This window comes from Notothenia rossii (assembly GCF_949606895.1).
Source record: "Notothenia rossii genome assembly, chromosome: 2".
NCBI classification, from domain to species: domain Eukaryota; kingdom Metazoa; phylum Chordata; class Actinopteri; order Perciformes; family Nototheniidae; genus Notothenia; species Notothenia rossii.
In genome coordinates this window covers 32,916,383-32,928,993 of record NC_136904.1, presented here as the reverse complement: position 1 = coordinate 32,928,993, position 12,611 = coordinate 32,916,383, and the positions used below count along the sequence as shown (strand labels likewise).

The window sequence follows — 12,611 nt, the reverse complement described above, 5'->3', positions numbered from 1 at the left end:
GTAACAACATACTGATACCGATTAGTAAAAACCATGAATTAATGCTTTGACAAGTCTGCAGACAGACGGCAGGCGAAAAACCTTTTAAAATGCGTGTTTTCTAAATGGAGCTTGGCTAAGCTAACGTTCTATATGCTACAGACATATACAGACATAAATAAACCAGCGACTGTATTCGCCATGACACAGGCAGTCTGTGGTTTGTACTGGTTTAACTTTTGTCTAGTTTCTGAACAGATATGAAGATAAGGTGACCAGATTTTCAAAATTAAAACCGGGGACCTTTTGAGTTTTGCGGTCAATATATCATTAACATATCCAATTTTCTTCACTGTTAAAGAAAAAAGGGGGACAATTCTGGTTAAATGTAATTCGAACATTTGAACTGTTGGATACAAACAGAAGGACGATAGATCATATATGAGACTTCAAAGGTCTTTTATTTTGAAACTGTACATCAGATTGTCCAGATTCTCTCTGAGTGACTAGATGGGGTGACCTGCTATCACCCTGGAGTGAAATAAGTCTTTGGTGAATTGACAGTTTTTTATTTATTCTTGTATAAACAGAAGGACGATATCACCCTGAAGTGAAATAAGTATTTGATTGACTTCGAATGACTCTTTGATTATGGACGGTTTCCATTAAATAATAATCAAAATATAGATGGACAATAGATCTAATTTGAGATTTTAAACAGCATACATTTTAAATTGTGCTTCAGAAAGTAATGTTATTTTAGGAGTTTTGTGAGATGGTGTCAACATCATTTGAAATTAGTCACCCAGTGGAAATGTCCGATATGTCTTCATAACTGTATCCTTACATTTTACATTCACTCAGTTATAATGTGGTAGTTACGTAGTTTGTTTTAAATTATTATTGATCACATTACATACAGTACATATTTCTTAATTTAAGCTCCAGTATATATGAAATGAATATGTTTGGTGTGTTTTTTAAACAGTAAACGCTTTTATTTTGAAGGCAGTTTTTACAGGCCTCTATCTATCTATTCGCGCACCGCAATACAATGTGCGGGCTGGCTTGACTGTGTTTTCCGAAGTTGGGGCTGGCTAGACCACAGTCTGTTTACCCAGTGTTTCCTGACATGAAACGTTTTATTTCACTTTGCTATGTGTTTTTAACGTATATTAAAAAACGGGGACATTTCCGGGGGCAAGTTTCAACCGGGGACAGGCCAATACAAACGGGGACTGTCCCCGGAAAACGGGGACGTCTGGTCACCCTATATGAAGTGCTGTGAGCTCTCAGTGCCAAGAGCTAACGGCTGCGTTGTTTTTCTGGGGCGCTCATTGAAGATGACGTCCCGGCTCCGCCTACCAGTGACGTGCGGTGAGGTTCATGGCTGGTGAGGCGACTCTTTCAGAGTCAGATTTACAAATATTATATTTTGACCTTGATCGAAATATTCGGCTATTTTCAAAAGCTTTTTTAGTCTGATGCTTCGATTCATTTTAAACAGACCGTTCAACAAAAGGATACTCAACATCTAAATATTGGATTGTTCTTTCTTAGTAAGATCCCATTTTCATTACAATTGTGGTCTTACCTTGACTTGAAGATGAAGTCCATGCTAACCTTCTGGACAACAATCTCTATTACTTTTTTGTAAAAGTCCTCCTTACCTTCCTCTAATTTGAAAAGTCTAGCTTGTTGTTCGTGTCTACTGTCTCTGCGTAGAATAACAGTAGCAACGAGAACCTGTGGGCTCATGTGCGCCCCCTTCAGTGCGGCAGAGGTTATGGCTGCCTCACCTGGTGCTTTTTTCATTGCCGTTGTAATGATGAGACCAGCGAGCCCAAATATCATATATACGTGAAAAAAGTTATTTAGAGACTATGGATGGCGAGGACAAATGTAATAAAGGGATCTACAAACATTACATTGGTGACATACAGTGAGATGGTAACAGGCATGCGCTTAGTGCCCGCGCTCCAGCCAGTTTCTGTGGGGTGACCCATTCTGAGGTGAGGCAGAGCTCATCTGTGCCTCACCCCACAGTAACTGGATTGAGCGCGCTCACAAAATAAGTGCACGCGTTAAATTAGTGCCCGCGCTCCAGCAAATTACTATGGGCTTACGAGAGGCAGAGCTCGTCCCTGCCTCACTTCTCATCGCTTCCCGTAGTTGTAGCGGAGCTCGGCAAATTTGCTGATTTTGACTTTAAAAAGCGATTGGAATCATACATAAAGCACATTTACAACACAGATCAGTGGAGACATTTTATTATTACTATTTAGTTTTTCTTTAGTTGTTTTTCCGTTACATGCTCTGCCTCCCCTGACCGCACGTCGCTGCCGCCTACACTGCGTTACTATAGATCAGTGGTCACCAACCTTTTTAAGCCCAAGATCACCGACCTCTGCCTAGGTGAAAGGCGAGATCTACCTATTGCAAAATTGAGTGGAAAAGACGGCCCAGACAATGCTTCCAATTTGAGGCCTTTTATATAGGCTAATTGCATCTGAATTACTGTTACAATGAAGGCTCCATAATCAGCTCACGGCATATAGGCAGGGGTAAAGTGCTATTGGGGGGCGGACCTCACCTCCTCAAGGGGGGTCCGGGGGGATGCTCCCCCGGGAAGATTTTTTTTTAAATATTGAAGTTCAAAGCATCAATCTGGTGCACTTTGAGAGCAACATGAAGAGATCTATGGATACCTCTCTCAGCACCCAGATGAAACAGAACTGTAAACAGATTTACTTTATCTTTATGGATATTTTACAAATCACATTAAACTGTATTCTTGTTTTACTGCCATATAGTAGGCTATGTCATACCTGTTTTTCATTTATTCTCTTATTGTTTGTATAACTATAATGATCATATGAAGGTGTGCCGCGGAAATAATCTTTTGAATAATTTGTGACAAAACTGTTCTAAACACTCAAGAGTCCTTTAGCTCACCTGAGCCCCTCAGTCTGACAGGAGAGGACTCTCTTCCAGCTTGTTGTGGAAACAGCTCCTTATGTCCGTTAGTGCAGCTAGCTAACCAGATGCTAACATCACGGTCCCCGCTAGCACCGGTCCCTCTCTCTCCCTCACTCCCTCTCTATCACACTAAATGCGCTATCGCCACAAACACACAGAGCCGAGTTTGAATGACACAAGCACACGTGTATTTCCATGCAACTCTCTGATTGGTCTGGTGTGTTGCCTCTGTTGCGTTCACTGAACACGGGAAATTACAGTCCTGCCGTCGTCTCTTGTGTCATGATGAGGTTCACGTAAAGCACGGTTAATGTGTTATATTATTGAGGTGTCTCAAATATACGTCAATCAAGTGGCACCTGCTAACGGGGTGGTGGAGGTGGAGGTGGAGTTGCAGCAATCTTTGACTCAAGTTTACTTATCAATACTAAACAAAAATTAAATTATACCTCCTTTGAAAGCCTCATTTTCAGTCTTACGCATCCGACCTGGAAAACTTTGCAGCCAATCTTATTTGTTACAGTGTACCGTGCACCAGGTCCTTATTCAGAATTCTTATCAGAATTCTCTGAGTTTTTATCAGCTTTGGTACTTAAAACAGATAAAGTAATTATCGTAGGTGACTTTAATATTCATGTTGACGATGATAAAAATAGCCTTACTGTTGCATTTAACTCTATATTAGATTCTGTTGGTTTCTGTCAGAGTGTAAATAAACCAACCCACTGCTATAATCACACTCTTGACCTTGTTCTGACTTATGGTATTGAAATTGAGCAACTATTAGTCGAACCGCATAATCCTGCTTTATCCGACCATTTCTTAGTAACTTTTGAAGTACTGTTACTAGACTACAAAGCATTAGCCAAAAGCTCCTGCAGCAGAAACCTATCTGTTAGTGCTATAGCCAAATTTAAGGAAGAGATTCCACCAATACTTAACTCGATAGCATGTCTGCATGTAGGGGAGGAAACTTATACAAAATGTACACCACCCCAAATTGATCATGTTGTTGATAGTGCTACAGATGCGCTGCGAATAAAATTAGACTCTGTTGCTCCTTTGAAAAAGAAGAAAATAAAACAACATAGATTAGCTCCATGGCATAATGCCGAAACCCGCAAAATAAAGCAAAAGTCGAGACAACTTGAAAGGATATGGCGTTCCACTAAACTTGAAGAATCTCGTTTAATTTGGCATATTACTCTCAATGAATATAAGAAAGCACTGCGTAAAGCGAGAGCAGCATACTACTCTTCATTAATAGATGAGAATAAGAATAATGCAAGATTTCTTTTCAGCACTGTAGCCAGGCTGACAGAGAGCCACAGCTCGACTGAGCCTTCTATTCCCATAGCACTCAGTAGTAATGATTTTATGTGCTTTTTTAACGATAAAATTGTTACTCTTAGAAACAAAATCAATGACCTCTTGCCTTTGACCAGTATAGTGTTATCAACAGCTCCCGGAAACGTAAGTTCTAATAATATTACACTAGATAGTAAACTAGAATGCTTTTCAGCCATAAACCTTGAACAATTAAATTCAATGATTCTCTCTTCTAAACCATCAACGTGTATCTTAGACCCGATTCCAACTAAGCTGTTAAAAGAAGTTTTTCCATTAATTAGCACTTCTTTATTAAATATTATGAATATGTCTTTATTATCAGGCTATGTTCCAAAATCATTCAAAGTAGCAGTGATAAAACCGCTTCTTAAAAAGCACAACCTCGATCCAGAGGTTTTAGCCAACTATAGACCTATTTCTAATCTTCCGTTCCTCTCAAAAATTCTTGAGAAAGCAGTCGCAAAACAGCTGTGTGATTACTTAAGAAACTATGATTTATTTGAAGATTTTCAGTCTGGCTTTAGAACACAACATAGCACAGAGACAGCTCTGGTTAAAGTCACAAATGACATTCTAATAGCTTCTGACAAGGGACTTGTCTCTATTCTTGTCTTACTCGATCTTAGTGCTGCATTTGATACTATCGACCATGATATCCTATTGCAAAGACTAGAGCACTTAGTTGGCATACAGGGAACTGCTTTAGGCTGGTTTAGGTCTTATCTATCTGAACGCTCTCAGTTTGTGCGTGTCAACGATGAATCTTCCATGCAAACCAAAGTTAGCCATGGAGTGCCACAGGGCTCAGTGCTTGGACCTATTTTGTTCACCCTATATATGCTTCCGTTAGGCAATATTATAAGGAATCATTCTGTAAACTTTCATTGTTATGCGGATGATACTCAACTATATTTATCAATCAAGCCTGATGAAATTAATCATCTAAATAAAATTCAAGACTGCCTCAAGGACTTAAAAACGTGGATGACCTTACATTTTTTGATGTTAAACACGACCAAAACTGAAGTTATTGTACTTGGCCCGAAGAATCTACGAAACAAATTATCTAAAGATATATTAACTATGGATGGCATTAATTTGGCCTCCAGTGAGACTGTAAGGAATCTTGGTGTTATATTTGATCAGGATTTATCCTTTAACGCCCACATAAAATCAATTTCAAGGACCGCCTACTTCCATCTACGTAACATTGCAAAAATCAGGCATATCTTGCCTCAAAACGATGCAGAGAAACTAGTCCATGCATTTGTTACTTCAAGGCTGGATTATTGTAACTCCTTATTATCAGGGTGTACCAAGAAGTCAGTCAAGTCGCTTCAGCTGATTCAAAATGCTGCAGCTCGTGTACTAACCAGAGTTAGGAAAAGGGACCACATTACTCCTGTTCTGGCTGCCTTACACTGGCTCCCTATAGAACACAGGATAGAATTTAAAATTCTTCTTCTCGCCTACAAAGCCCTTAATGGGCAGGCGCCATCTTACCTTAAAGAACTCATTATACCCTATTGTCCTACTAGGGCATTGCGTTCCAAGAATGCAGGGTTGTTGGTTGTTCCTAGAGTCTCTAAAAGTACAATGGGAGCCAGAGCCTTTTCTTATCAAGCTCCACTTTTGTGGAATCAGCTTCCAGTTTGTGTTCGGACGGCAGACACCCTATCCGTTTTTAAGAGTGCGCTTAAGACTTTCCTTTTTGATAAAGCTTATAGTTAGGGCTGATTAGATTCAGCCCCTAGTTTTGCTGATATAGGCTTAGTTTGTCGGGGGACATCTTACTTCTTCCTTCTCTCTGTCTATACCTGTGTACTCTCATGTTCCGATTAACCCAGCTTCCCCAAATTTCTTTCTTTTTGGTGTCTATATACGCCGGGATCCGGAGTCATGGATGATCCTGCGGTCCTGTGTCATGGATTGCGAGTCCTGGATCTTGAGTCGTGGCTGCGGTCCTGGATCATAAGTCCTGGATGGATATCCTCGTGGATTCATCTTCTTATTATACACACATGCATTTCAAAACATTTGGACTACCTATGTTGCAAATGTATTATCTTTTCAATTTACACACGGCATCTATTGCACGTCTGTCCGTCCTGGGAGAGGGATCCCTCCTCTGTTGCTCTCCCTGAGGTTTCTCCCATTTTTCCCTTTAAACTGTGGGGTTTTCTCTGGAAGTTTTTCCTTGTACGATGTGAGGGTCTAAGGACAGAGGGTGTCGTATTGTCATACTGATATTCTGTACAAACTGTGAAGTCCACTGAGACAAATGTAACATTTGTGATATTGGGCTATATAAATAAACATTGATTGATTGATTGATTGATGGATGATAGGTTTACATCTAAAAACGTATTTTTCGAACATTATTATTTTAATTTTCTTTTTCTTTCTTTTGTTACTTTTTTTTTTACGGTCAACGATCTACCCGCAGCACACTCGCGATCGACCGGTCGATCGCGATCGACTGGTTGGCGACCACTGCTATAGATACTACCCCAGTTCCTAAACTGTAATGTGAGCGCAGCATTAAAGTGAGCCGGGCCTAATAAGGCCTAACCAAACCGAGCGGGGCCTGCAGTTTAAATGCGCCATTACAAATGTGGGCCGGTAGGATTTAGTTAAGAAAAAAAAAAAAAGTATTGGCCGGAACACTTACAAATGTGGGCCGGTAGGATTCAGGCAAAAAAGATATATACAGTATATATATATTTTTTTTCTTTGGCCCACACACAGCACCGGCCCACCGGGGAAACTCCCGGTATTCCCAATGGCCAGTCCGCCCCTGTACCTACCTGATGATCATCAATCTGCTGTCGTTCCAACCGATATTGCAAAAACACAGGCCCTAATCTATTCTTTTTACACCCTCACAAAACCTAACAACAGATGATCTATTATCAAGCTGTTTGATAATATGAAATTATAAAATGTGCTTCAATAATCTCGGTATTTATATTGTTCAAATAAAACATTCATTTACTATCTGTAATCAAACTACCTGCTAACATCTGGACATTTATTGAGTTATACATTATATAAATACAATGATGTTTGTTTTCTTAGTTGTGCTCAAGAGGGAGATGAAGAAGTTGTCATGCAGGAGGACAAAGTTTGCAGCTTTGCATGAATACAAATAAGTACCCAAAGTGAGGAAGAGAAGAGATGTGATGCTCCCTCAGGGCGAAAGCAAAAATAAATATCAATTCCCAGACCTCTGTCTCCATCACAAAGACCAGCTCTCTGTCCCTGGGCATCACTGGTGGAATAACATAAAAGCAAGAGACAATGTTTGCAAAAATGCGAACAGGCTTGAGTTGTGAACCTACAAACATTGACCAAGGAAAGAGCATGGGAAACAGAATGTTTACCAGTCGCCACTACGACAATGTTTGCATTGCTTTCACCTTGTGTTTTTACTACTTTAGAAGTAAAGCTTTTTCAAGACCCAAAAGGAGGTTGCTTATGTACAAACCAATTGTACACACGTTTTACCCTAAATTGGAGCAGTGCTCTTTAAAGGGAAATGAACATGGCATTCCCAACAGTGTGTATGCCTGGAAATAAAGTGTAGATTAGATTGGATTAGATAGATTACCTCCCATGTATTTTTGGTTCCCTTCCAACCTAGACATTACCTCATAGGTGTCCAGGAGGCATCCTCACCTGAGATCCAAATCACGTTAGCTGTTTTCTTTCAACTTGCTCTTATATTCTGAGTTCATTCCAGGTAACTGAGCTCATGGGTAACTCAAACATATTTTAAGTAACTAAAGAAAGCTCTATTGAGCTGTTTATCGGGCTGCTCCAAAACAAAGTTCAATTATATATTAAAAATAATATACACAAGGGCAGCAGTTAAAAATTGTTTTGTGTTTTCATGTTTACCTGCTGTTTATTTTCTAGATTAATTATTTAATTGTAGGTCTGGAAAATGTCAGAAACATGAAGAATGTTAATCCTATTTTCTAAAAATTCAATTAGATGTTTTCAAATGTTTTGTTAACTCACTCCAAAACCCAAAGATATTTAGTTTAATATGATATGGAACAGACAAAGCAGTACGTCCCTATGAAAGTAGATATGGTGCAAAATGCGAGAGCGTGTAAAACCTGATGTGAGCATTTGCTGAAAAAAGATCTGAGCTTGTGTGCATACATTTACACTTGTATAACATATCCACGGAACTGTGAACCAAATTTGAAGTCACAGAAGAAAAAAAAAGTTTTGTAGCTTGTAGAAAAAAAATGAACTTAGTGATGAAATGTTCACTTGCAGAAAAATACATATTTTTAAAATATATTTTCCATTGCAACTGCAACTTGGTTATTATAACCTCTCAAATCAGTCATTACAACTTGACGAATCTGTTCTGTGGCAATATAAATCGACGAATCTGCGGTCTTGACTTTTGCTACACTTCTTGCGATAAATTTGTCGCAAAACTAATTTTCACCTGTAGATCAGCTGTAGATGAGGGGGGAGGGAGGGGGGTTGGAGCGAAGGGGCGGAACTATCAGAACGACGAGGCTTGACTGCGGGGCTAACGGTTGTGTCGCTACCAGTCCGCTGACATGGCGCGTCAATCAACGGTAAGTTTTGCCCATTACTTGCCCAGTATTACTTTGAATATTATTATTGTGATTGAGGATTAAATCCGCTTTGAAGACGACCGTTTTATATCGTGCAGTTTAGCGGCAAAATAACGTCAGTTAGCCAGCTAACGCTAGCTTTGTTGAGTTTATGCTAGCTAAACCAGTAGTGGTTGTAGTCTACACAGCAGTAATTAATATATTGTAGCCTACTGCTTTGGCACTAACGGTTGATAACTGTTTATGAAAATAAAACCAATTGAACTGTACTGAAATAATGACACGTTTTATAATTGTCTTGGGCTCCTGCTGTGTTTAAAGCCTTTGTAAATTACCCATGCTATTTTCTATTTAGAACGAACACTTCAGAATCTTAAAATCCCTTGACGTTTGTATGCAATTGTGCTAAATTCAACTCTGGAATCAAGCAAATATTAATATGTTTGCATGACATTAGTTATTTATATTTTGCCATCACTTAATTATACGTTTAATACATTTAAGTCAAGCTAAGGTACATTTGATGGTAGCTAGTTAGTACTCTTACCTGCTAGGCCTCCTCCAAACAGCATAATAACCAGACTGTATCATTAAAACTAAGTACCAGTTCTAGATCCTTGACTTTAGACAAACAATTCAAGAGACAACATGTATTTAAAGACCAATCTTTATTTGAAGGTGCCTCTTAACCTGATATATTAGTTATACAGTAATAGTATTGACAATCTAAAAAAACTGAACAACTCAACTATCGACTTTATATTTCTTATTGTCTAAAGCATTTATTATTTGCTTATTATTTTTTCCCCTCATATTCAGTGTGGACGGATTGAGATAGCGTGGTATCCATAGAGCTGCAGAGACTTCAGCGAGAAACCTCTGTGTGATGGACGTCCTGTTGTCTGTTGGTTTGGAGAGGTGAAAACTGGGGGGGGTTGAGGAGCTTGACGCTCGTGAACTATCAGCCGGAGGGCGGGGGAAGCAGTGTGTGGACCTGTCAACGAAACATACACATTTACCACATTTAAATAATTGGTTTAAACGGCATAATAATAAGGACAATCGTCCATTCTGTGATTCTCCAGAACACACGTTATGATATTAGGGTCATGCAGAGTGAGAGAGAGAGAGGGGTGTGGCTTGTGCATGTGTGTGTGTGGATGGCAGAGCGACAGTGAGGGGGGGACGTGTGTATGTTTCTGGAAGTGAAACGAGGCAGCAGAAAAACAGGTCTGTGATGTATTTTGTTAAACAGAAGAACATCTAAATAAATGCAATGGCCTCCCAAGAAGAGCTCGCCTCTCTCCAGTCATTTAAGCTAAAGTGGGTTATTGAACCTGAAGCCTGTTGCTGCTGCCCTCCTCGACTACGGTCTGGGAGCCGACAGATGAGCAGGGGGCACTGACCCCCCCCCCTAGAACCGCCCCTGCTCTGTGGTGAAACGATCAGCACTGCACCACGGAGGAAAGCGGCAGAAAGTCAGCGGGGCTGCGTTGCGTGCATGGCTTCCTTCTGCAGGTAGACGCGCTCTGGCGGCGGTCTCGTTCAGGATCCGAAAATACAATTTAAATATTATTGCACACTTATTCCACTTATTCCTAGTGTGCCACTTGTTACGGTGCCGCGTGCCAGTGCTGGCACGCGTGCCAGGGGTTGCCGACCCATGCTTTACACCTTCTTTCCATATGTGCTTTTTATTTAAAACAGTTTTGATTAACTTTTGGTTCACATTTCAATAAATTGTATTTGTATTTGCACTCCTTTCGTCCATTATTCTTACTGAAAATAGATTACACATTCACATCTGACTGAAGATTGGCCCCATTTATTTGTGACGTTGCAAACTCTGCGGTACAAGGCACAAGTGTTGTGAAGCTCATAAAGTGAGGCAAATAGAAATAATCAGCTGATGGAGTGTAGATGTGGAATTAGATGCATCCCATCAGCTGACTATGTTTTTCGCCACACTTTATAACCCTGACTATAACCACCCCTTCTCTGAGGTGCAGGCAGCGTCACAAACAAATGATGGTCCTGATAGACTACAAAAATATTCGGTGTGCAGATCTTTGTTTTCACAATAAAATAAGTTTCTTAGTGAATGTCCTGTACTGGTCTTAAAATCTCATAAAATCAGCTTTTAATTTTCCTCTTGGATGTTCTTCTTGACCCTCAGAGAAGGAGAACATGTCATGTCTTTCAGGCATGTCCTTTCCTAACAAAAATGACAGGAAACATAAAACATATTATTGCAGAACAAGTGTGTTATTTATGAAAGCGGTGTGTTTGTGTGTTTAGGGGCTGTAGATATAATTATTTTGTAATTGTAATCAGATTATGAATGAAGAGTATGAAATTCATCAACATTGAAATATATTTTATTATCAAAATAATATTTAACTGTTACAAAACGTAGTGCAACTGTAGAAGCTTGCTCTGTTGTCTCACTGAAAGAATAACTTTTACCACGTTTTTACAGACAATATTGAGAGATAAATAGTAGCAGTTCTCACTATGTGTTAAATATCTTTGCCTTCAATACATTAAATTAGAAAGCTGACAAAATCATATTGCTTGTTAACATCTAAATGTAACTTTTTGCATCAAAAAAACCCTCAACTTCACTGATGTGTAGGTGATCTACTATTGTTTAATGGAATGTATATCAGTGTATTAAAGTCAATACTTCATTCATTTAAACCAATATCTTTCTTGATTCTTTGTACAGTATGAAAAATTAGTATTTGTACCTGAGCTGAAGTTCACTGCTGTGAGGAGTCCAGTTCTGTCTCTCACTCTTTGGTCCAGCCTGTCTGCATCACCTGGACACCTTAAACAAACAGATATACTGTATATTTTCATACACTACTTCGACGTTAGCTAAATAGAAAATAGCATGGATAATTTACAATGGCTTTAAAAACACCACCGTTAGTGCCAAAGCAGTAGGCTATAATATATTAATTACTGCTGTAGACGACAACCACTACTTGTTTAGCTAGCATAAACTCAACAAAGCTAGCGTTAGCTGGCTAACTGACGTTATTTTGCCGCTAAACTGCACCGGTGGTCTTCAAAGCGGATTTAATCCTCAATCACAATAATAATATTCAAAGTAATACTGGGCAAGTAATGGGCAAAACTTACCGTTGATTGACGCGCCATGTCAGCGGACTGGTAGCGACACAACTGTTAGCCCCGCAGTCAAGCCTCGTCGTTTTGATAGCTCCGCCCCTTCCCTCCAACCCCCCTCCCTCCCCCCAAATCTACAGCTGATCTACAGGTGAAAATTACTTTTGCGACACATTTATCGCAAGAAGTGTAGCAAAAGTCAAGACCGCAGATTCGTTGATTTATACTGTCACAGAGCAGATTCGTCAAGTTGTAATGACTGATTTGAGAGGTTGTAATAACCAAGTTGCAGTTGTAATGGAAAATATATTTTAAAAATGTATTTTTCTGCAAGTGAATATTTCATCACTAAGTTCATTTTTTTTCTACAAGCTACAAAACTTTTTTTCTTCTTCTGTGACTTCAAATTTGGTTCACAGTTACGTGGATATTTTATACAAGTGTACATTTGGTTCACAGTTACGTGGATATTTTGTACAAGTGTAAATGTGTGCACACAAGCTCAGATCTTTTTTCTGCAAGTGCTCACATCAGGTTTTACACGCTCTCGCATTTTGCACCATATCT

At 39.4% G+C, this 12,611-nt stretch overlaps 2 long non-coding RNA genes across 2 annotated transcripts; one reads left to right on the top strand and one right to left on the bottom strand.

Annotated features, from left to right (window-relative positions):
• Positions 1-8,846: 8,846 nt before the first annotated feature.
• Positions 8,847-9,877, top strand: LOC307030175. The gene is made up of 2 exons (XR_013805570.1): positions 8,847-8,912; positions 9,732-9,877. It is a non-coding gene; the product is annotated as an uncharacterized lncRNA (long non-coding RNA).
• Positions 9,878-10,721: 844 nt separating this feature from the next.
• LOC307030174 lies at positions 10,722-12,126 on the bottom strand. Its single transcript, XR_013805569.1, has 3 exons — positions 12,060-12,126; positions 11,663-11,742; positions 10,722-11,127 (listed from the first exon to the last, which is right to left on the bottom strand). It is a non-coding gene; the product is annotated as an uncharacterized lncRNA (long non-coding RNA).
• Between the last annotated feature and the right edge of the window lie 485 nt (positions 12,127-12,611).